At 34.1% G+C, this 26,471-nt stretch overlaps 1 protein-coding gene across 2 annotated transcripts in view; it reads left to right on the top strand.

Annotated features, from left to right (window-relative positions):
- Positions 1-26,471, top strand: part of LOC128679766 (uncharacterized) — a 138,446-nt gene that overhangs the window by 47,260 nt on the left and 64,715 nt on the right. The window lies entirely within an intron of this gene.

Raw genomic sequence — 26,471 nt, 5'->3', positions numbered from 1 at the left:
TGAATTAATTAATTAATTAAATGCTAGTAAATAAAATAAATAAATAAATAAATAAATGAGGACAAACCACACATATTGAGCTAGCCCCAAAGTAAGTTCGAGACTTGTGTTATGGGATACTAACTCAACGATACTATATTTTATAACAGATACATATATAGATAAACATCCAAGACCCGGGCCAATCAGAAAAAGATCGTTTTCCATCATGACCTGACCGGGGATCGAACCCGGGACCTCTCGGTTCAGTGGCAAGAACTTTACCACTGCGCCACCGAGGTCGTCAAAAGTAATTTGTAGTTTTGGTTAATATTATTTAATTTAGAATTAGACGTAAAAAATATTCTTGTGAATGCCTAATTTCTAGATAAATAATATCTTTATTTATCTATATATGTATTTGTTATAAAATATAGTATCGTTGAGTCAGTATCCCATAACACAAGTCTCGAACTTACTTTAGAACTAGCTCAATCTGTGTGATTTGTCAATGTGTGTGAATATATTTATATTATATGAGGTTATGCGTTTGATACCATTATTCCTTTATACACCTATCAAACACATTATTTGCTTGATACTTGATACTCATCGGTATGAACATTACAGCTTATAGTATGAATCTTATCAATGGAGACGTCACGCCCTGGAAGAATGTAGATGTGATTGTTAACGTGTGCTACAAGTGATGGGATTCAGATCTAATTGCATGTATTGTTATAATCTTGTTGTAATTGTTGTTTTTTAACAGTTTCAAATCAACTCAAATCAAATCATTTATTCAGAAATTAGACCTTCACAGGCACTTTTTCTCGTCAATATTTATAGTTATTTCTCACAAGCTACAAACTACTGCCACTGCTGAGAAGAAATGCCGAAAGAAACTCATTTGAATAGTGTTGGTCCCTATCATGCCAGATCGGCTTACCATTATTGTTTCTTACAATGTTTTTTTTTTCTTTCTAATAATATATAAAAGTACATAATGTACATAGTCAAAAGGTATATTAAAACAGGTTATGATTGTGATCCGAGTGCTGATTATAATATATATATATCGATGTGAAACACAATTAACTTACATGAAAATATATGAGAAACGAGATGACTAGTTCCCTCTGGCAGCACCCGTTCACGAGTTGACGCATGGGACAGCCATCCCGTAGCTCAACCATAATAGAGGGAACCTCACGACCCGGCCCACGACGACACCACCAGATTGACCATTTGAGTGAGCATGACACACTCGATTCCCATGACTTCATAATTACAATTCTTATTCGTCGAAATAGAAGTATAATTCAGATACTTGAAGATCACAAATCACGTACATGTTTTACAAATAAAATTTAAATGTCACAATATATGAATTATATCAAATTAATAGGCGGAGTCTTATAATTAGCATAGTATTATATATTGATATTATGTAAGTTTATTTCATATTTTGCTATAAGACCCCCGAAAATAAAAGAAATAAATAAATAAATATAATAATAACAGATTGAGCTAGCCCCAAAGTAAGTTCGAGACTTGTGTTATGGGATACTAACTCAACGGTACTATTTAACAAATACATATACTTATACATCCAAGACCCGGGCCAATCGAAAAAGATCTTTTTCCATCATTACCCGACCGGGGACATGCACTTTACCCGCGCCTTTACTTTTTTTGACACCCGACCGGCGATCGAACCTGGGACCTCTCGGTTCAAAAGCAAGCACTTTACCACTGTGCCTTTACCTTTTTTGACAAATCGCTACCGCTTATTTTGTACACCACAAACCCATTCACTAAATAGAAGTGACATTGTTTTGCATAATCAACAATACGCCTATTTACCTTTAGAATTAAAGATTTTATCTGTAATACTCGGATTTTTTTAATTTTTTATAATTGTTTTTAATTTACATAAGCCCCTTTTTGTCGACTCTCGTTTAATATAGTGACCTTTTGTTAAAGGTTGTTTTTAAAAATATCTACTATTAGCTTGCCCGCGGCTTTGCCCGCGTGTATGTTTCTGTGAATGCGCAACAGACATGATTTTCATACAAAATTTCCCCCTTTATTATAGTCATTTGGGGATTGATTTTTGAATAAAAAAGTCACCTTTATTGGAACATGGGTTGTTAACTACATGAATACCAAATTTCATCAAAATCGGTTCAGCGGTTTAGCCGTGAAAGCGGAACAGACAGGCAGACTTGCACTTTTATAATATTAGTGATTAAAAAAGGAGAAAAGTTGGTTCCTTGGACATCATATGAAGACAAAAAAACAGACAAAAAAACTGTGTCATAAAAATCAAATCACAATCAAACAATCCCCTTTTACGTTTCAAAAGTTTTACTTGAAATTATATTTATAAAACATTTTAACATACGTCGTTTAGATATCACCCTTCCAAACATTATCGTTAGTGATATTACGCGGCTAATTTTCATTTCACGTAATTTTGAGCCCACAAAATGTCCGCCATAAATAAACACAAAATGGCGGAAAATAGCGCGAAAATATTGCCGCGATAATGGCTCCCGATTTGTCAGTCAGACAAGACATCCGAGAGGTAACTTCATCTGTGGCAATTTTTAAAGATTTTTTTTTTATTAAGGCGAATGACAGTCTTGTATATCGATGGGTATAGATATAATGTTTGGTTAGATGCGGCAAGGGTAATTTGCTTGAATGCCTGTTTTAAACAAAGTTTTGTTACATAAACTAAATTGTAGTTACAGAAATAGTGATACATACTTTATCATGTTAATTTAATATGTACCTTAAAATATATTTTGCATTTCTGATCGAATATTTGGTATCTGTTTTGGGCTAAAATTGTAAGTTTGGTCACAGTTTCAATTTGCCTAATAATTCAGAAGAATTTGGCAAATAATACAGAAACTTTTTGTAAACCCGTAGAACTTTTTTTTATCTAAACAGATATCTCTAAGGCTGAAAAATGTTTTGCTCTTTATTAAAAACAAATTCTACCCTCGTTTTAATTCCGAGACTGCTGTCAAAATACAATTTAAGTAAAATAATTAACGTAAAACGAAAATATTGCGTCAATTCCATTAATAACAGCCAATATTTATTGCAATGAAAAATTATATTTATTTTGGGACTTCTAAACATAACAAAGCCTATGTTCCACCATGACGGCAAGGCGTTTTATATAAGGTGACCCGTTAAAGCTATTTTTAACTTTTATTTTTCGCCGAAGCACTTTGCTTGGGACAAAATTTTTGTCATTTGTCCTTTAAATTCCCAGAATCGTTCCGGTTTCTAACTTTTTAATATACAATTTCAAAGCTTCTTATTTGTTGTTTTTCACTCGTAAATATGATACTTTTGTAAAGAAATCGTAAAGCTGAGGAGTTGTTTGGCAAAAAAATCATTGGTAGTAACCAGTTAGTAGGTGGATGAAAACTTTAAAAAGTAATTTTATAATAATTTTATAATACATGTTATGTAGTGGAAACCTTTAAAAAGTATTTTACAAATCATTGCCAAGGTACATACATGTTATAATTGCCCTGGTAAATAGTTATTGTTATTGACGACCTCGGTGGCGCAGTGGTAAAGTGCTTGCCTTGGAACCGTGAGGTTCTGGGTTCGATCCCCGGTCGGGTCATGATGGAAAATGATCTTTTTCTGATTGCCTCGGGTCATGGATGTTTATCTATATATGTATATGTTATAACATATAGTATCGTTGAGTTAGTATCCCATAACACAAGTCTCGAACTTACTTTGGGGCTAGCTCAATCTGTGTGATTTGTCCTAATATATTTATTTATTATTGCATAGGTAAAAGTCCATAGTTTTAATATTAGGTAAATGGGAAAGGATGTCTGTTTGTATTTCTTTCACGCATCTACTAATTTGTGTGATTTGTCCTAATATATTTATTTATTATTGCATAGGTAAAAGTCCATAGTTTTAATATTAGGTAAATGGGAAAGGATGTCTGTTTGTATTTCTTTCACGCGTCTACTAATTTGTGTTCAGTTTCAAGTTGAAAGGATGTGTAGAATAAATTAGTTTCTGTAATTAACTACAATTTTAAAATGGGAAATACTGAGAGCATAAAAAAAATCTAGCGTCTCTTGATTTAATTACAGGTCGTTTGGTATAAGGGTGTGGATTAGTCACAAGCGGTAGCGGAGGCTGTTGCGGCAGCGGTAGCGGTGGCTGTTTGTTTCATTGCCTATACGAATAATAATATTTATTTATTTATTTATTTGTCACCCAAAACAGTTTTACAACAAAAGTTAATATACAAATAAAAATAATAGGTAGTTTAATAAACAACGTGAAACAAAAAATACAATATTGTTTTCATGTTATAAATATCGTTTGTAAATCTGAATCGAATTTTATCGGGTTTCCCAATGTTATATTTTTTATGTGATTCGAACGATCATTTGTCAAATACATCATGAAACTATCGTGATAAATATGCTTGCAGACAACGCAAGGATTTACTATTTCAATGGAAAAAATTAAACTAAATAAATAAAATTAAACCTACACAAAAAACTTACAAAAAGATTTACCGAAATGGCAGTCGCGGCAATTCGTTTGGTAAAAGTTTAGTTATCAAAAAACAATTTTTAGCCGACATTTTTTTTTAATAAATCTCAAATTATGTATAACAAATGTTTATATAAAAAAATCATAGTGGGTATCATAGTTAATTATTAATTTTTCTACGCAATCGTTGTCGCAATCGCTAATCAATAAAATCGCGCCCTAAAGGTTTGAGACTCTTTCTGAAAAAAAAAGAATTCCGTGTTGGATGACAATAGCACAGATTCTATAGAAACTATATCCGTTTGTGACTATTTTTTTTTGTAAAACACAATACAAACTAATATGGATAGAATCTGAAATAGAGAAATAAATACTAGTAAGGATATTGTAATATGTATCTACCTAAATAAAGCCATACTTAATTGTAAATTTTGTGTATATGTGTTATTGTAAACTAGTGGCTTGTCTCGGCTTCGTTAGGGTAAAACTATAACAAATTATACACCTAACTCAGGAATCAAGCTAACTATTAAAACAAGCCGCATCAAAATCCGTTGCGTAATTTTAAAGAAGTTACGGTGGTGGTGTAATGGTTAAGGCCCGCGCCTGTGGATCGAAAGGTCCCAGGTTCAAATCCTACTCGTGCCACATGAGTTTGTATACCAATCTGACTCATTTATAGTAGTAGTTTTCATCGACCACCACATGCTTCCGGTGAAGGGAAAACATCGTGAGGAAACCTGCACACTTATTGATTATTAACTTGTGTGTGAAATGGAGAAGGCAATGGCAAACCACTCCATTAATAATGCCAAGAAAGTTGTTACGTGTGTTTCCGTCCATGTAATGACCACGACCCTCAGCCATGAGGAATACGACTATGAAGAAAGATTAATTTTAAAGATCTATGAATACACGTTTGTCCCAGACAGCGGTAAGTGACTTTATTTTATTAGTGATAATAACAATTTTTATGTGTATGTGTAGTCACACACAAAAGATGATATAATAATAATATTCTCAACGAGATACTAGAATTGAAAAATGGCCGATTACACTAAGCCGAGTTCTTTTGTGGAAGACGCTGAAAGGCTTAATTCAAGAACTTTTATGACTCACGATCTGTGTGATATTGTGATGATCTAATAGGATTTACTGTAAGCAATATGAATAATGCTATTTTATAGCAGGATGACATAATTTTATGACATTTTTTTAGCGTGTGGTTGCGTCCTAAAATAGGACCATGTAACTTAATATGTATGTCGCCCTAGGCGTCTAAGAAAGACCTAACCAATACAGCTAATCCTTATCTATATCAATTACTATTATAAAGAGGTAAGCGTTTGTGAGTTTGTATGTTTGAGGCGGGTAATCTCCGAAACTACCGAACCGATTTCAAAAATTCTTTCACCATTAGAAAGGTACATTATCCAAGATTGCTATAGGCTATATTTTATCCCAAAATTCCCACGGGAGCGAAGCCCCGGGCAGCATCTAGTATATTATAAAACAAAGTCTTCTACGGCGCCTGTCTGATAAACTCAAAAACTACTTCTGCACGGATTCATGCGGTTTTCACCAATAGATAGTGTAATTCTTGAAGCAGATTTAGGTTTATATGTTATATTTTTACCCGAGCGAAGCCGGGTCGGGCCGCTAATACTAACTAAGTAAGCTTTTACAGTAATTGGAGAATTAATCAATTATTTTTGCGTAAAAACTGGACACGAAAACAAACATTTTCGTTGATCAATCGATCGAAAACGTCCAAAAGAGTCTGTCTGTCCGTCCCCGTCTGTCTGCCAAACCAAACAGTTTAATTGACTAACACAAAGTCTGTTGAATTATAAATCATAGCTTTATTTTTAGGTTTGTGTGTGAAGGTTGAAGTTTAGTAAGGCCGCGTCTCGGATATTATTTAGCTGTTGACTAAACGATCGTTGTTGCTTTCGTCCATAACAAACCATTTTCACGATCTCAGAAATGAGATCCACACAAGTGTTAGTTTTTAAAACTACCTATTATAGGTACATTGTAGGTATGTTTCTGTGTTTGTGTCCAGCGCTGCCTGAGCTTGCCTCTAAATCGAAAGGTCCCGGGTTCGATCCCCGGTCGGGTCTTGATGGAAAATGATCTTTTTCTGATTGTACCGGGTCTTGGATGTTTATCTATATATATATTTGTTATAAAATATAGTATCGTTGAGTTAGTATCCAATAACAGAAGTCCAGAACTTACTTTGGGTCTAGCTCAATCTGTGTGATTTGTCCTAATATATTTATTATTAGTGCTTAGCGTGAGCCGTTGAGTATTGTGCATTTATTAAATCAACTGAACATGTATCATTTTATTGAGCTGTATTTTTATTATTTCATTTATTATTTATAACTTAACTAGCGGCTAGTCCGACTTCGCTCGGGTAAAATCATAATAAAAAGTAGCCTGTATCACTCCTGAAGGTTTCGCCTATCTCTGTGCCAAATTTCATCAAAATCGGCCCGGTAGTTATCGAGTTTATTAATTACAAACAATAATACACATATTTTTATTAGTGGACAAGTTAATGATATTGGTATACACAAAACACGAGGCACGTATATGATTCGAACCTTAATATAATTCGGTTCAAAGCCACTGAATCAGCACCTCGTTAAACGCAGAAATTTGAAGCTAAATACTAAATAATATAGGTCACATTTGACACTTCGTCATAATATGGAGACCACACAATATTTATTGTTCCAAAATCAGTACTACAAAATCTTTAATACCATTAAGATCCAATAAAGAGGTAAGCGTTTGTGAGTTTCTGACTTTGTGAGTTTGTATGTTTGAGGCGGGTTGTCACCGAAACTACCGAACCGATTTCAAAAATTCTTTCACCATTGGAAAGTTACATTATTCAAGATTGCTATATTCTATATTTTATCTCAAAATTCACACGAGAGCGCCCCGGGCAACATCAAGTACTATATGAAGAAATAATACTAAAAAAAGATGACATTTTTGACAGTTCTAGCTCTCGTTCTAGCTGACAGATGTCAAAATGTGACCTATTAAATTGGTTCTACTGTAAATACCGCCTTCCAATAAAAAAAGATCTAAGAATTCTTAAATTTCAAACTCAAATACACTTAACGAACCCATATCGTTCCCCCGTACAGTCGCAAGCACGTCCAGTGACACATAGACCTCTAACGCGCAGATCTTAACGGCGATTTTGTTGTGAATAGTTCAATATACTGTATATTTGAAATCCACTATTTACAAAAGAGAGGGATACCATAGACCTTCATAGTTATAGATGAAAGACATGCGGAGTGTGTGGACAAAACTTTCCGCTACGACGAATTCCCAATGTGGTGGATCTCGGAGCGTTTCGACCGCTGCAGCCGCGCTGTCATTACGATCCGTCAATTTTCTTGAATAAACAAATAAATATATTAGGACAATTCACACAGATTGAGTTGTGTTATGGGATAATGAGAGGATAATGAGTTGTGTTTATCGCGTTACATTATTATCATGAGGTCACCGAACGACCGATCGTTGAATCACGACCCAAAACTTCGGAGGTATAAAAGGTACGTGCGCGTTTAATACCTATATTTTAAATAACCTAACTAAATTTTATAAGCAAACCTTACTATTTTTTTACCGTGATCTGAAATTTTACTTAAATTGACGACCTCGGTGGCGCAGTGGTATAGTGCTTGCCACTGAATCGAGAGGTCCTGGGTTCGATCCCCGGTCAGGTCATGATAGAAAATGATCTTTTTCTGATTGGCCCGGGTCTTGGAAGTTTATCTATATATGTATTTGTTATAAAATATAGTATCGTTGAGTTAGTATCCCATAACACAAGTCTCGAACTTACTTTGGGGCCAGCTCAATCTGTGTGATCTGTCCTAAAAAAAAACCCAATCTGTGACGAGCCAAGCGCACACAACTACACGTTTTAACTAAAATGTAGAGTATGTGAAGTTAGATCTGGTAAAGTTAGGGCGCATATATCAAGAATCTTGGCTTTACATGAGATCTGACTACTTTTTCATACATTTTGACTAAAGTGTAGACTTTGTGAAGCAATCGAGACTCGTCTTGGCAACATTTTTACATGAATATGTTTTTGGTGAGATTCTATTTTGATATTGTATCCGTGGTTCGAACCTTTTTTTGGAACCGAATGAATTCATAAGTGGCTTAAGGGGTTCTGTTGATTAAAGAAAGCTGTAGTTCTGGTGTTGAGTGTATTTCTATTAGGTACAGTTAACAGAACTGAGTGAAATGAAACTCTATGGCGCGGTAATAGCGACGAATTTGCAATTAATTTGTTTAGGTTGATGTGCCGTTGACTGTACATAGTTTGTATTGTCATAGTACATTGTGAAACAAATATACAATTTCTTTATGTTATACAAATTAAATAATATAGATTATATTAAATTAAATTACCTTCCAGAATAACTTATAAATTGCACATATCTAGTCATGGAATTCTTAGCATGGAGCCCAACACGCGGGCAAATACATATCATATATATATGCTTATTATAAAGTGAGACTTTTAGGCGAGGCTTTAAATACTGAATACATTTTTTTATACAAATATATAATTTTTTGTGACAAATTTTTATAACAAGACAAGTTTTAAAACGTGATTTTAAAACTTTAAATTTTTAAGCTACAAAGCTTTCACCGCGTGATGAAAAATCACGCTCGTGCAGTAAGCAGTTCCCTCATCTGGAGTGGATCCTGTGTGCGCCATCAGGTTATGCATTGTTATCCAAACCGAAACGTGTATTGCAACTGACATACTAACAGGACAAGTTGAAGTAAATCTTGTAGATAAATGGGAAATGCTCAAATGAGCGAGACGAATTCCTGTGCTCTCTGCTTCAGAGCAGGAAAATCTAAACAAGTCTTTGAAAAAAAAAAATACAACTTCATCACAACACAACAATTTTCCCCAATTCAAGGGAGACCGAGGCGAATTGTATTTTCAATTGCGGGGCTTTAAAGCCAATAACTTAGCACAGCGGGAAAAAATACGGTGCGGTCGGGAAGTGAGGTGTCGCCAGAAGACTGATGGCAGAGCGAATAGATCTATTACGTATCGTGATGGCAACTGGGAATAGTTGCTATGAGATAATAACTTAAAATTTATATTTCAAATCCGTAATTCAGTTTTGAATGTCACGCGTTCGATTTACGAAGTATATTGAACTTGATTGGTTGATTGTTTGTATGACTTTTAAGCAAATTACATAACAGAGCTGGAATCAATATGGTGCTATCGCGAAGTGAAGCGTCGCTAGAAGACAGACGCGCCCGTGGGAATAAATCCATTACGTAATGTTGATAGCAAATAGGAAAATTTCCTTTGTGTATTCCCCGTTGTATTCAGAGCTGTGACAATGCGAAGCCCAGACTTAGCGTGAACAATAAACCTTGAAATTTTGAAGATACTTAAATGTCACCTGGCAAGACTATGTATCCCCTAGTCGCCTTGTACGACATCCACGGGATGTAATAGTCCTATTCTAGGTTTAAACCACACTACACACCCTGAATTCCATTACATCTAGCTTCATTGTATTAAACTATTTTTTTTTTATTATGGGCAATAAAAATTTTTTGTATTGTATTGCAAACTAAATGTGCCCCGGGGCTTTTTTTCGGGAATTTCGGGATGAAAAGTACCGTATATATTATTCTAGGTTATATTCTATCTGTGTATCTAATTTCATAATAGGCCTTGTAGATTTTGCGTAAAAGATTAATAAACATACACACATCCTTACAAACCTTCGTATTTATAACATTAGTAAGACTCGGCCCCATTCCGCAGGGTATAAAATTATATTACTAGTTATTAACAAGGTTTAATATTTTAATCAGAGATTTTAGATCGTTTATTCATGTTATGATAATAATATTAATAATAATTTATTTCAGAATCATGTTCCATATAAGTCAAAGAACAATTTTAAATTAAATTATAGTATTAAAATAAAATATTTCATATTATCATTTCCATATTATGCAAATAATTATTAACATATGAGTTATAGGAATTAACATAATATTTTCATAGTAAATAGTAGAAAAAACACAATTTGGTTGGAGTACGCCACGTCGCCTGAAGACGGATGGTTGTGAGAATGTCTCTATTACGTATATAAATTGTCTTAGGAATAGTTTCCACCAACTTTGGGAATAGTTCTTATAAGTATAACTTATGTACAAATTGAGTTCCCATTATTTGCCAAACTGTGTAAAAATTAGATAACTTTAAGTTTTTAAGATTTAACTCTGATTTTGTGACCACCTGCCTGACGTCAGCCTTCTTTGGGAATGCGGTTATTGCCTATCAGTTACCAAAGATATGTGCCCATTAGTTTCCTCATACGATATTCACACGAGGATATGGAGTGGACTTATACTAGAGAGGGCGGAACCACACGCCATAAGTGAAAATATCTACTAGCTACACAGTACATTTCGAAAGAGTAACAAACAAACACATACACACATCCTCATAAACATTCGCATTTATAATATTAGTGGGATGTATTAAAAGTCATACAAAATATTTCGGATTAACATTTCAAATCAGTTCAGAGATAAACGGTTGGTAGATAAAAGCCATGTATCAATATAGCGGCGAAAAAATAAGATGCAGTTGGAATGTGAGCGATGTTACCCCCAAGACGAATGGGATGGGTTCCATTACGTAAACGAATAGACACTGTAATAGTTCCTATGATTATCACATGTGATAATTCGATAGGTATATGAAGATATTTATTTATTAAATAAATGAATCAGTAAATAATCTTTGTTTTCAAACACTATAAATCTATTACACTCACTCACTTAATAAACATTAACCTCAATTAAACGTATACTAAAAGTTTTACAGTTACAAGTAAAATGTAAAACTAAGTACCTAACGTAAACAAGTTTTTTTTTACAATAACTTATTTATTTTGTAAAAAAAAACTGGCTTCTCTGTTCTATGTTCTCTGGTTGGGAGCCGATCTCGTATATAAACTGGTTCTAATCTTTGAAGTCCCCCTGTCCTGTCTGTCTGTATGTCTATATGAACGCGATAAACTTCAAACCTACCGGACAGATTTTTATGCTTTTCAACAATAAAGTGGTTCCTGAAAAAGTTTTAAGTATAATTTATTATGGTTATACCCGAGCGAAGCCAGAGCGGACTGCTAGTAAAACCAACACGTTATAGTTCACTATGTGATCTTGACAAATGTTAACGGTATTCAAACCGCGAGTTAACGGTATGAGTATATCATGCTGTGTTGCCGTGTTAAGATATTGATCATTTCCTTTGAATAGCTTCACTACATAGTATAAAACACAGTCACTTCCCGCCGTCTGTCTGTCCCTATGTGCTCTTAGTTCTTTGAAACTACCCAACGGATTTTGATGCGGGGTTTTTTATTTAGATAAAGTGATTCAAAAGGAAGTTTTATACCGTGTAATAATTTTAAGATACTTTTTTGTTTTGTGGTGTTTTAATTTTTTGACTATAAGTGTTCACTCATTTGTACTACTAGACTGTATAATCTCCCGGAGATATGGTTATAGGCGACTAAAATACAACAGCATTCCCACAGAGGGTAACGTTAGGTAGTAAGAATGACGAATCTATTAAATCTAGAACATTGAGTGTACGAACTCTGAACAATAGGAGTTAAAGCATAACGGAATCGCCTAAACTTTCTTTACGTTTAGTTTTTACACAGACGTCAGATTTTATTCAAGTCGCCTAAAGGCATCTGACATGATTTTTACGACTACTTACCGTTTATCTAGTGACAGGTACACATACATAGGTACACTATACACACTAGTGAACTAAACTGTTCACCAGTGTGCAGGTTTCCTCACGATGTTTTCCTTCACCGGAAGCAAGTGTGTTCTATGAAAACTACTACATATATATTTGTCAGTTTGGTATACAAACTTATATGGCACGAGTAGGATACGAAACTGAGACCTTTCGATCCAGGCGGGCGTCTTAACCATTCCACCACCGCTACAAAATGTAGTCATTAAAAAGAAGTACCTCTATGTTCATTAGTATTCCTGATGGGACTCAAGTTTAGCACCTCATGGACCCTTCGCCCAAAGGAATTACACCTTAAAATGAGACATCAGGGCGGAAGGTTTTATAGGTTCCTTTAGAAAAGTTAACGAACGCAGATTACTACTGAGTTTCTTTTTGTTTAATACAGAATAGAAGATACAAATCTATCCCAGATTGTGACGTTCGATTGTCGTATTTCATATATGAATGCATTTATATATGTTAAATTCTACCCATGCAACTATACAAAGGCTAACATAAATAATAGGTGTCCCTAATTATCACCTGGGGTTTGATACCCATGCAACAATTCATATTATAATTTTTTCATAGTACAAGTAAAACAATTTCAATGTTTACAGACAATCACAATCGAAAAACTTAGAACACATCGATCGACCATCGATCGATCGATCGAATATTTCGATTGTGAAAAGCTTTTATTAAATTTATCAAGAAACTTCGAAAACTGACACAACACATTTTAATGACATGAATAATGTCATTAAAATGTGGACCAAAAGGAGAAGTATTTTTTTTTACCTAAGTTAAAACCGTTTGGGCAGAGCAAAATAACGGAAATTAACTTCACTAATAGTATTGGGAGCCGGCGACCATTCGTCTCAATATAGAGAGAGGGATCACTTCGCTAAATTAATGTTTTTTGCGGAGAAATAGTCTGCTTTACAGGTTTTACGTTAATTAGTATTGGTTATTTTTAACTAGCTGTTTACCCGCGGCTCCGCCCCCTTAAATGCCCTCGTGAATTTTTTTTATTTCTCGTATTAAAATGGGATTGGGATAAATGAAATAAAAATATCAATACAGCTTTATCAAAACACACAGCGCCATCTAGTTTTTATTGCAAAGTTTGTTTTATTACCATTTAGCGCCACCTATAATAGAATACAAGTTTATCGCAAATCCCTCGAGAATTTTCCGGGATGAAAGGTACCCTATGTTCATCTCCATACTATAAATTATATTCTTACATGCGAAATTTCATTTACGAAGAAAAAATAAACCTTACAGAACCCATAAAGAGAATTAACGGCTCTAGGTCATTTTGATCTCATTACGTGTTCATAAAAAATACAAAATCCACAATAACAACGGCCACAATTAAGAGAATCAAATGTAAAATACAAATATTCACTACAAACAAACCTAAATTTATTCAAACATAATTGCGAATTCGCGAAACATCTTCGGGAGTTTGGCCACTTTTGTGTTTAATTTCGAATAAATTCGTGACAAGCGATTTAGTCCAGGGGCTAGGGATTATTTTTTTATTTGTGAGATAATGACTGGCTGAAAAATTTAGGTAAAAAAATTCTGAAGAACTGAATTATACACAAAAACTTGAAATAACAAATTGACATGGAATGTGCTCAGAATATTTAAATAAATCATATATTTGCCAGCTTGAGTGAGTATCTTCACAGGCGCTGTTTTTGTGATTTTTCTAAATGATTTAAACTGCCAGTATTTTTTATTATTAATATCAATTAATAGTAGTAATAGTAGTATCATAACCTGCGCAGAAAAACGTAAAGTACGCCATTTTGTCTAAACGTCAGCGGCGCGCACGTTAAAGTCACCGTCAAAGTTGACTGGTGTAACTTACTCTACTAAGTAACTTTTTACGCTGATCTCGGGCTTCGCGATGTCACAGCCCGGAATGCAACCAGGAACCTACCTAGGGACAGAGCTCTGGTCGATATTTAACAAAAAAATAATGTAAATTAAATTTTTCCCAGACTTAGGATTTAGCCAGATCGTTTTCGTTGCGCCAGCGCTTTATATACTGCCCGGGGCTTCATTCCCGTAGGAAGTTTGAGATAAAATATAGCCTATAGCAATCTTGGATAATGTACCTTTCGAATGTTGAAAGAATTTTTGAAATCGGTTCGATAGTCTCGGAGATTACCCGCCTCAAACATAAAACTCACAAACGCTTACCTCTTTATAATAATAGTACAGACTACTGAGTATAGTCCTCTCAATGTACCTATCTCAAAAACTCAAAACTCATTCACCTCTTTTCTTAAACATCTGTATTTATCATTACATTTTAGATCTCGTTACATGTCGGTACATGTCAGAAATGGTACGAGTCGTTTTCGAAAATGCTATTACAAAATATATATTACGAAAATTAATATATAATAAAAAAATACAAATTATTATTATTATTAAGTATATTTGTAGAAAATTCCATGTATGTTATATGTTAAGTTCGTCTTTTTGTGCATATTTTTTTTTAGTAATGTTTTGTAATAATGTTTAGAAATAAATAAAAGAATAGTTCACATTGCCTCTATGACTAAAACCGGTTTAGACTATGTGCTAAAACTCGATTTTCATTTCTGCCTGCGGTTATAATTGTAATAACTTTATCGATATTTTGCTTTTTGTTGTCTGCTATTCAGTTTAATATAAGTACTTTGAATTTTACATTTTCATAAATATTTTAAATGTTCGATTATTTCGAACAGTGCAAAAATAAATTAGCTTAGCTAGCCCCAAGGTAAGTTCGAGACTTGTGTTATGGGATACTAACTCAACGATACTATATTCTATAACATTATGAAGATAAATATCCAATACCCAGGTCGATTTGAAAAAGATCATTTTCCATGTCAACCTGACCGGGGATCGAACCCGGGACTTCCAGTGTAACAGTCCAACATGATGACCATTAGACCACGAAGGTCATCAAAACAGTAAACCTACTCGTGCCACATGAGTTTGTATACCAATCTGACTCATATATAGTAGTTTTCATAGACCACCACTTGCTTCCGGTGAAGGGAAACATCGTGAGGAAACCTGCGCACTGGTTGACTATTAACTTGTGTGTGAAATGCAGAAGGCAATGGCAAACCACTCCATTAATAGCCCCAAGAAAATTTGTTGTTGCAAAATTTGAAAATATTACATTTTGGGTCGCTGTGTTTATGCTATAAATTTATCTAAAATATGACATACACACTACATTGTATTGGTAAATCTAACATTTTACGACCTAATCTAGGGATCTCTATTTTGAACACCCGTTTTGGAGTTATGAATACTATAATACAACATACATTTGTCGTTTAAACTTTAGCAACTATGTATGTAGAAGAGTTATTACAGTATTGCACTGTAATAGTTATCATATGTATTGTGCGATTAAGCGTGGTGGTCGATGAAAACTAACATGAGACCGATTGGTATACAAACTCATGACGCACGAGTAGAATTCTAACCAATGGGACCTTTCGGGTCCCAGGCGTTCTTAACCATTACACCACCACCGCTTTTTAATGTAATAATATCAAATGTATAATTCTAAACACATGCAAAACAAAACATTATGTCACTACTTCGTTTCATAAATTTGACGCTCCGAAACCAACCAGACTATAGCTATTACCACTGGTTTTATGTCAGTGTTATTGCTTGGATTTGATGGAACGTAAATAATAATAAAAAATAACGTAAATGCAGATATATTATTTAAAATATAAATAAATAAATATATTAGGACAAATCACACAGATTGAGCTAGCCCCATAGTAAGTTCTATACTTGTGTTATGGGATACTAACTCAACGATACTATATTTTATAACATATACATACATAGATAAATATCCAAGACCCGGGCCAATCAGAAAAAGATCATTTTTCATCGTGACCCGACCGGGAATCGAACCCGAGACCTCTCGGTTCAGAGGCAAGCACTTCGCCACCGAGGTCGTCAAATTAAAATATGTATTTTGAGATTTTTTATCGCTATTTGCCCAGCAGTGGGACAAAATAGGCTAATTAAAAAAAATATATTTTAATGCTGGAAAAGTTTCATTCAATTTAATTCATTAATAAACAACTGGGAAATGTGGAGGCAAAAAGGGGAGACATTTACCTAGCAGTGGGACAAAATAGGCTAATACAAAACAAAAATAAACAATGTCATCATTACTATATTTAATTATTACTATAGCTGCGCCCCGGTTCTAATTGATAATTGTAATCTTTACCTCGTACGACATCTGTGAGAGAATAAGAACTGGTATTCTACTCTAGTGAGAAACAACACAACATCATTGTCGAATTAATTACATCACCTAAATCCTTTATTTGCCATTCAAGTGTTAAAATGTTCTGAATTACAATCACAATAGTACTTCTAATTGTGACAATGCGCGCTACGTAACATGAGACCACAGGATTTATCTTTAATACATGGCACATATTATATGTCTCACTCTCATCTCTGCATGTTAGGTTGCGTTCGGGGTTATGGAGCCGCGAAGTCCGGATTAGCGTAAAAAAGAAAAAAGGAATCGAGATTCGGCTGTGATTTAACAACCGGTCGCCTGCCTGACGTCAACCTTCTTTGGGAATGCTATTGTAGCCGATCACCTGCTTAGGTTGTGTATCCTTTAGTCGCCTCGCACGACATCCACGGGAGAATATGGTCCTATTCTAGGGCGGAACCACACGCCACAATCGGCCCGACACACGATGTCACATAATAAATAAATTTACAAATATAATATAGCTATGGTATTGCAAATTTAATTAATAAAAACATACCTATATTTACAACAGATTAGACAGATTGAATAAATACAGACCATACATTGTTTTCATAAAATTTAGTATCGTTCTGTACTTTCGACATTTTGTAACATAATATTGTACTTGTTTGATGAAATATAAATATAAATTCGCATAACAGCGAGATATTCACATGGAAATATAGAAAACCTTCTATATTTCATTAGAAACATTCGTTTCAATGGTTTTATTTGCAGAGTTTTGTCAATTGTGAGTATTACTGCACATTTATCCCGCCAATGTACAGCACTGTATGTTAGGTACACAAAAGCTTTGCCGACTTTTGATATGTCGATTAAAACATGTATTTTAGAGTACTTTATTAATCCTTTCATTATGTAAGCATATACCACAATAATAAAGGATTTTTAAATCAAATCATCACATATGATGAAAAGTGGATTCTCAACGATAATCGGAAACGGTCATCGCAATGGATGGACCCTGGCCAGCCAGCCAAATCCTGCCCCAAGCGAAAATTGACCCAAACAAAGTTACTTGTAAGCGTTTAGTGGACTAGTGCCGGTGTCTTTCATTACAGTTTTCTCAAATCTGGCCAGACGATTACGGCAGACGTCAATACGTTACCTCTTTGTTCGATTCCGCTACATAACGCTACTGTACTGTCTCGTATTGCTTGGCTATTACAATGAGTTAATATGTGTAGAATCGCAAATTAGATTGTATTTTTTTATATAAAAAAAAACTACAAATCACGAAAAGTCGTAGAATAAAAGTTGCTAGTTTAGATGTACCCAAGTAGTCTTTAGGAGATTTTGCATTTGATACCTGTAACCTTATATATGCAGCAATATTAAAAATAAAATGTTTATCTATATGTTACGAACCTTTAAAGCATAAAGTTTTTAAACAAAAACAGACTATACTTTAATCGTAAAATATACATCATTCGCGCCCCGGCTTCGCACGGGTGCAATATTATGCATGTTACATAGGTAGCACGTTACATAGGTACCTGTAAACCTTCCTCTTGAATCACTCTATTTAATAAAAAAAACATCAAAATCTTGAAGATCTAAGCACAAACAGAGACAGACAGTTAATGAAGCTGTAAAGACAGACAGACACAAAGCGCTATTCGTACCATGACAAGGCATGGTTCAGACGGGTTTCTTATCGTAGATCGGATAGGTAGATCGAGCTTTGTGATGGCTGATCCATGCGTCAACTCGGGAACGAACACTGCCTGGGAGGTATTTACGTAGATATTGAATAGGTATTTATTTATTTAAGTTTTAATGCACAATACTATAATTATGTAAAAGTACAAGACGGATTTTATGCATAATTATATACATACTACTATATGAATGAGATGGAATAATTAACATATAGATAAGTAGCTGTCTCTGTCTACATTATCCTCATATGACTAAGATAAAATGGCGCTTCAATACTAAGAATTCCTTTTAATGTCAATATATTTAAAGCGCGTTTCCTGAACGCATTCCTTCGCGCACCACATTTGATACGCGCGCCTTGACCTGGCGCGCGTGCCAAGCGAGCGAGGTCGGGGTATTATTATTAGTTGTGTGTTCATGTAGTGAAAATTTGATTGTTTAAAGGTCGATGTCGACGGGTAATAGTTGGCACCAGGGGGCTTACTATCGTCTCTTAACGCGATTCCTTCATTCATTATTTCACTCATTATTTCATTAATTACTTCATTCGTTACTTCATTCATTACTTCATTCATTATTTCTGCTCCAAACACTAACAACAAAAGTTGCATTTCATACTACAGTTGTTTACAAACTAATTTCACTTGTACTTCCCAATGGGTTCAATAGGTACAGGTTAAGGCCGGTCTCGATAGGAGCTGGGCTACGCAGTTCTGACTAAAACTTAATTTTGATCATCCAATAAATTTCGTTTGCGAAAAAATACGAATATTTAGTTAGTCTGGGTCGCGCAGTGCCCCGCCCACCTGTTTCCAGAAATTTTGTAATTTCTGTCAAATTAAATTCTATTGGTCGTTCGAAACTTATCTCCAATTAACCAACCACTAGAGTTCTGATCTAAATATTTTCCAGGCAGTGTATCATCTAACTTAAATCTTTGGAAACAGCGGAAGCAGTATGAACACCTTGTTAACACGTTTTGTGAAAGATAAACTTGTGTTAGTATTGTAAACGAATCGGGGTGTGGTGGTCAAATTTTCGCAGGTTTTTGAAAATTATCTTCTTGTCTAGTTGGAATGGTTGTTATATAATTTTCAACCAATATGTGACTATATGTGTGACTCTGTCGCCGTGATGCACGTGGGGCAGTTATTTATTTATTTAATAGCATACAAAACATATTACAATCATGATTATATTATACATGAAGATCTAGATTAAGGAGCTGATCTAAATCATAATCCAAAAATATGTATGCCTAGATTCATTAACAAAAGATAAGATTTAATTGACTTACACTAGAAGAACATATGACATGAACAAGTTATTCAAAACCAAAGTAAAATACTTACAGGGGTAATTTTGTATTTTAAAGAAACACACACGATAATCCTGTGTGAGCTGTATACATTGGATGATATCACAGCCTGCTAATTGAAGAACCACTTGCTTGGCCCAATTCATTCGTTCGATTGAACATTTTTGATTATGATTTATTTTGTGTATCCAGAAACAATGTGAATGATATCTTCAAAAATTTTTGGAGAAAATCTATGTCATTAATTTCGATTGCGCGAGAATTGGACAGTAATTGAAAAAAAAGTTAAATCCAGTACCAAATTGCGGAACGAATTTAATTTATATACTACTGGTATCAAACGCAAAACCTCCTAAAGACTACTTGGGTACATCGACACAAGCAACGTGTTTATTCTACGACTTTTCGTGATTCGTAGTTTTTTTTTCATATAAAAAAACTATCTAGTTTGCGATTCTACACATCTTAACTCTATGTAATAGCCAAGCAACACGAGACAGTACAGTAGCGTATGTAGCGGAATCGAACATAGAGTTAACGTTTTATAGAAACGACATTAAAACTAAAAAAAGGATTATTTGTATTTATTACATTTAGACAAAAGTCGTAGAATAAAAGATGTTAATCTCCATGTAAATACTTTATGCTACTTTGGAAGGTTATTCGTTATAGATACCAGACCCTGTATATCCGTTTCTCGTAGTTCCACCAGCGTTAGCCTATGTTTGATCTCGGATCATTAACAACATCGCAATCGGCCCAGCTGTCAAAGCGTAATAAACACGACTTTCGCATTTATAACATTGGTATAACATTGAAGCAGCTAATTTGCGTTCATTTTAAGTTCATAGTCAATAGCAAAACTGCAATAAAACGAGATTTAAATAAAACTAGTTCATATTCTAGCAGACAAATTAATTAAACCCCAGAACATTCAGGTTTCCAACACAAAATGTACATTCTAGTGGCTCCTTTTGAAACAGTTTTCAAACTTCAGTCAACACAGAATTCGGATATTAAAATATCGATAGAAGTAGATTGGATTGTTAAATAAATAAATATATAGGATATACAGATTGAGCTAGCCCCAAAGTAAGTTCGAGACATGTATTATGGGATACTTGCTAAACGATACTATATTTTATAACAGAAACGAGCAATTCGTTTTATTTATGGGCTTAAGCCACGGGATTCCTTGCGAGAATTATTCAAATCGATAAATATTATGACTGTTGCATCTCAGTACATCTTCGACGTACTTATTTTTGTTAAATCTAACTTACACCTGTATAAAACATTGAGCGATGTTAACAGTGTAGTCACTCGTAATAGGCATAAACTTTGTATGAACAGATTCCGACTTAAAAAGGTTAGGCGGTCTTTCGTGGGTCAAAGTGTTAAATTGTTCAATAAACTCCCTGTAGAGGCTATTAACTTGCCAATGCCAAAATTTAAATCATATATTAAAAATGCTTTAATGGCTAATGCTTATTACACGATTAGCGACTATTTAAATGATAAAAAACCTTGGACCCTTCCTAAAACTTCCACCTCTCACACTTGATTTTAATTTTTTTTTATTTTTTATTATTATTTATATATTTTCTTGACATGTTTATTACATATATTTTGACATTTATTGTAAAACATATACGTGATTTGTGATCTCCAAGTGTCTGAAAGTAACATAGGTATCTATTATGTTAGATTATGGAGATCGAATATGTCATGCACATTCAAATGGTCAAACCGGTAGCGGCATCGTGGATCGGGTCGGGAGGTTCCCTCTATTGTGGTTGAGCTTCGCGATGTCACTCTGTCACAATGTCACTCACGCGTCAACTCGTGAACGGGTGCTGCCGGGGGAACTGGTCAGCTCGATCTTTTATTAAAAGTTTTTTTTTGTTTGGTTAATTATACATATATATATAAGTATATATATATTTTCCTTTCATCAGCACTTGATCACAATCATAATATGTTTCAGTATACCTTTTGACCATGTACTTTATTATGTACTTAATGTTATATTACTGATAAAAAATTATAACAAAAAAATTATACATAAATTTATATATAAAAAATGGTAAGCCCTTCTGGCATAATAGGGACCAACACTGTTTGAATGAGTTTCTTTCGGCATTTCTTCTCAGCAGTGGTCGTTCCGAAATGCTAGTAGTTTGTAGCTTAGTATCATTTAATTTAGATTATGACGTGAAAAAGTGCCTGTGAAGGCCTAATTTCTGAATAAATGATTTGATTTTGATTTTGATTTTAACAAATACATATATAGATAAACATCCAAGACCCGGGCCAATCAGAAAAAGATCATTTTCCACCATGACCCAACCAGGGATCGAACCCGGTACCTCTCGGTTCAGAGACAAGCACTTTACCACTGCGCCACCGGGGTCGTCTAATTGTTTGGTGAATTTTGTGCTCGCTGTAAATGACCGCTGTAAAAAATGGTGTTTATGAACCGCACTAAACTACACGCTATAAAATTTTATAATCTAAGCGTGGCATAAGTTAAAATAAAAAAAACAAATTAAAAAGGAAGTAGAAGTCCTGAGATATGTGGTGTGTGAATGACATAGGAGGTGACTGACAGACATATATATATATATATATAGCCTTGGCAGCTGCTAAGCAACAATAGTGACACTGGGCGGCGTCATTGCTTCGAACAAGCGGGAAAATGAAAGAAAGACAGCATAAATAGGATCATATTCTTCTTCTTCCTTATCCAATTTCACTTGGAGTCTCCTAGTGCAACTGAGCTATAGAACTATGATCCGAGTTATTCTCTCCGTTCTGAGCCTAACCTTACTTTTGTCTCCACTTCACACGGTCGTCGGCATCCCTAGTTGTCAGACCAATGTTGGATATTTTGAGGTTTATATTTTACCTCTGGATATACTAGATAGATAGGTAATTCTTTATTGTACCATTCACAAAGGAGTTATTAATTACAACAAGATATTCAAACATAATGAGTGCAAAGGCGGACTTATCGCTAATGCAATTTCTTCCGGCCAACCTTTGGATGGAAAGAGAAACAAATAAATATTATTGTATATTGACATTTCTATCATATCATTTATCATTCTAAATTCTGTGATTGTGAATAACAAGCGATTTTCTACGCTCGAAGGCATTTTAACTCTTGTGAAACAACTTGCATAGTTAATTAGATTGATGAGAAGGGTAATGTCGGACAGTATTTATAAGGGGGGGGGGGGGGAACCATGCGGTTCGATTGTCATATGTTTTTGATGACTGAACGTGTTTATTTGTGTTTGTGTGTGTGTGTGTGTATATTTGTTACTCTTTCACGCAAAGTCTACTTGGTCTGATTGTAATGAAATTACTAGTAACATATATAATAATTACTGTGAGAAATTGTTATTCTTTTACAAATAGTATTTTAGTGACCGAAGTGGTCGTCATTTAAAATGATTAAGAATTCTGAATAAAATCAAATCAAATTATTTATTCAGAAATTAGGCCTTCGCACGCACTTTTTCAGGTCATATTCTAAATTAAATTATATTTACCAAGGCTACAAACTACTAGCATTTTGTAATGACTACTGCTTAGAAGAAATGCCGAAAGTAACTCATTCAAACAGTGTTGATCCCTATCATGCCAGAAGGGCTTACAATTTTTTAAATATAAATGCATGTGTCATTTTTTATCAGTAATTCAAATTCAAATTCAAATTCAAATTCTTTATTCAATTTAGGATGATATACATCACTTATTGACGTCAAAAAATTACTTAAACTAAGTCTACTGCCGGCATCCAAAGCGCAGGTGAAGAAGAAGCGGCGCAACAAACTTCACCGCGGCCTTTTCTCCAAGGACGTCAATTAACAAATATAGATCTTATACATATATAAAAAATTAGGAGGACGAATTTACATCATTATTAAAAATGTCAAAATTTCAATGAATAAATAAAATAAAAGTTGTATTTCCAATAAAATTGTCACACAAAATATACATAAATAAAAAGCTACATGTACAAAACGTACGTAATAATGTCATAAATCAATTACATATGTTATGAGGATACTGCATCATGATTGGGCCAAACATTATTGTCGTTCACATAATCATCAGACTTGTAATATGCCTTTTTACAAAATACTTCTTTTATATAATTTCTAAATTTATTATTTTTTTAATTTTTTGTATTTTAGTTATTGTAACAAATATTGTAACAATTATAACAATGTAATTACACAATAAAGTACATGGTCAATAGGTATTATAGAGAGGGGCATACTTAGTGGGCAAGTATTATCCGCCTTTGCTCTACTAACATGAATTGACTCCAACTGGGATCTTGATCAAATACGTAAGAAAGAAATCGCTTCTCTTTTGTTCACTCCTCCGACTCTCCTTGCAGGTCCCATTGTCGTACCACCCTTAAATTTCCCGTCCATACTTCCAATTTCTTTTCCTATTCTTTCTCGGTCCACGCCGTCAGGCTATGGAATTCCCTTCCACCTGATATTCGCGATTCTCAGTCCATTTCCATTTTCAAAAGACGCGTCAAAGATTATTACCTGTCCAGTTCATCCTAGTTCAGTAGGTATATACGTATTTATGTATAATATTTGTATGTATGTGTATTTTATTTTTTAATTTAAATTTTCGTTTTCTTTTAATTTTTTTTTTTCTTTTTTAAATTATTTTATGCACACGCCAGTCTGCCTCTATGTACCACATCTCCTCTCACGGGTCTACTGGAAGAGATTTCATTTGAAATAAGTAGCTCCCTTGCACTCATTTTTATAATGTAATTTATATTTTACGTTTTTTGTGTACATAAATTGATAAATAAATAAATAATAAAGTTTACAATCACACTGCAATGGAGGAATACGAACGACGTGTATCGTGTGAGGTCCGGTGACGACTGGGGCTCTAGTCGCACACTAAACCCGATTGCGATATATTAATGCTCACATTACAAATGTGGCCCTACAGCATATTAAACATATTATGCAAGTGCATCATCATCAATTAAAATTTAAGAACTTTGTTCTTATTGGTTGATTTTAAGAACTTTGTTCTTGCTATTGGTTAAATTTAAGAACTTAGTTCTTATTGGAGCATTTTCAATCTAATTCTGTCCTCAACGACACGACCACTGCCCTCGCTTTTATTTCATCTTGGCATGCCCTTCTTGATTCTTCTTGATCGAGTGCATGTTGAGGTAATAATATATATGTACAAATAACAAGCATAGGTTGCATAAGGAGCTATATCACAAACTTCACCGAACCACCCTCAAATACGAATATCAAAGAGATTTTCAAGTCAAATCGCGTCTAGCTTCTGATCGAGCTTTCAGGACGTATTTCGAGAATTCCCAGCCGCTTGGCAAAGCTTTGTAAGCTCTGCTCCTACTCGTAAAATATTTTAGTTCGATCTCCAAGAACTGAGCGCATTCGATGAAAGTTACTTTATTCGATTTTATTTGACAGTGTTTTACTGGTCTAGGATCGAATGGAATATGTACAATATCGCCAGGGTCTTATCTTTTTTTTTTTAAATAAAATTTAACTTTTTTTTTTTTCAAAAATTTATAAAAATTATAATCATAAATAATGAAGATATTCCAGCACATCGCCGCTTGGAAGGGTTACAAGAAGGCTGGCAGCATTATCTAAACCGCTCCACCTCAACAAAGCAATGGGCATTTTAACCATTAAACCTGGTGGTTTAATGGTTAAAATGCCCGCCTGGAATAAGACTTACCTGCTATATGATTGCTGCTGCGTTATATACGGTGGTCCTTATATAACGATACGTTATTCCTAGTCACATAGCCAAAATATAATACCGCTCACAAAACAAAACAGCATTCTTGGTCTCAGAAAATATCTCCTTTTATCAATTTCTATATAAAACTAGATAACTTGTGCTAATAGATGTAAAATAAAATGAAAAGACGAAATAGGATACATATTTCCAATATGCCACGTAATAAGCCTATAATTTTATTAATAATGTGATTTAATTTATACATATTCTATAATATGTATAAATCAAATCAATTTAGTTATGTATTAGTTAGGATCTATATCCTAACTAATATTATAAATAAGAAATTAATTTTATTTGCTACCTCTTCACGATCAATCTACTCAACAAATCTTCTTAATGTTATTCAATGCATGACGAAAAATCTGTTTAAATACATTTTTCTATTTTGGTTTGGCACCATATCTGGCGATAACCTGTTCGTATCAATATTTAACGTCAGTCTTCAAAATGTTAAAGGAATTTGGCCTTGAAAAGGGTTACAAACTTAGATTAGTAAAATCTCTTACAAATTAATTCTCTTTAATTGAAGCGGTTACAAAACGATCTAATAGCAATCGTATTATCATACTACTGTACTCTACTAGTTAGAGACAGCTACTGCTAGCCAATAACCTAATCTATATACCTATATATAAAAGAAGACACTGAATGACCGACTGACAAATCAACGTACAGCCCAAACCGTTGGGTTTAGAAACTTCAAATTTAGCACGTAGGTGATCTAGGAATGCAATAAGAAATATTTCAGTCAGTCTAAATATTTCACTGAAGGGAAAATACGCGGGCGAAGCCGCGGGCAAGGCTATTTAAGTAAATCATTGGGTCTTGGTATTTTTATTTTTTAATTGAATGCAAATCTAATATAGGTAAAAATGTGTCTGAGGGCCAATTTCATACGAAGATTG

This window comes from Plodia interpunctella, chromosome 22 (assembly GCF_027563975.2).
Source record: "Plodia interpunctella isolate USDA-ARS_2022_Savannah chromosome 22, ilPloInte3.2, whole genome shotgun sequence".
NCBI classification, from domain to species: Eukaryota; Metazoa; Arthropoda; class Insecta; order Lepidoptera; family Pyralidae; genus Plodia; species Plodia interpunctella.
The sequence above is the reverse complement of the archived record's forward strand: the minus strand, read 5'-3'. Positions and strand labels throughout refer to the sequence as shown.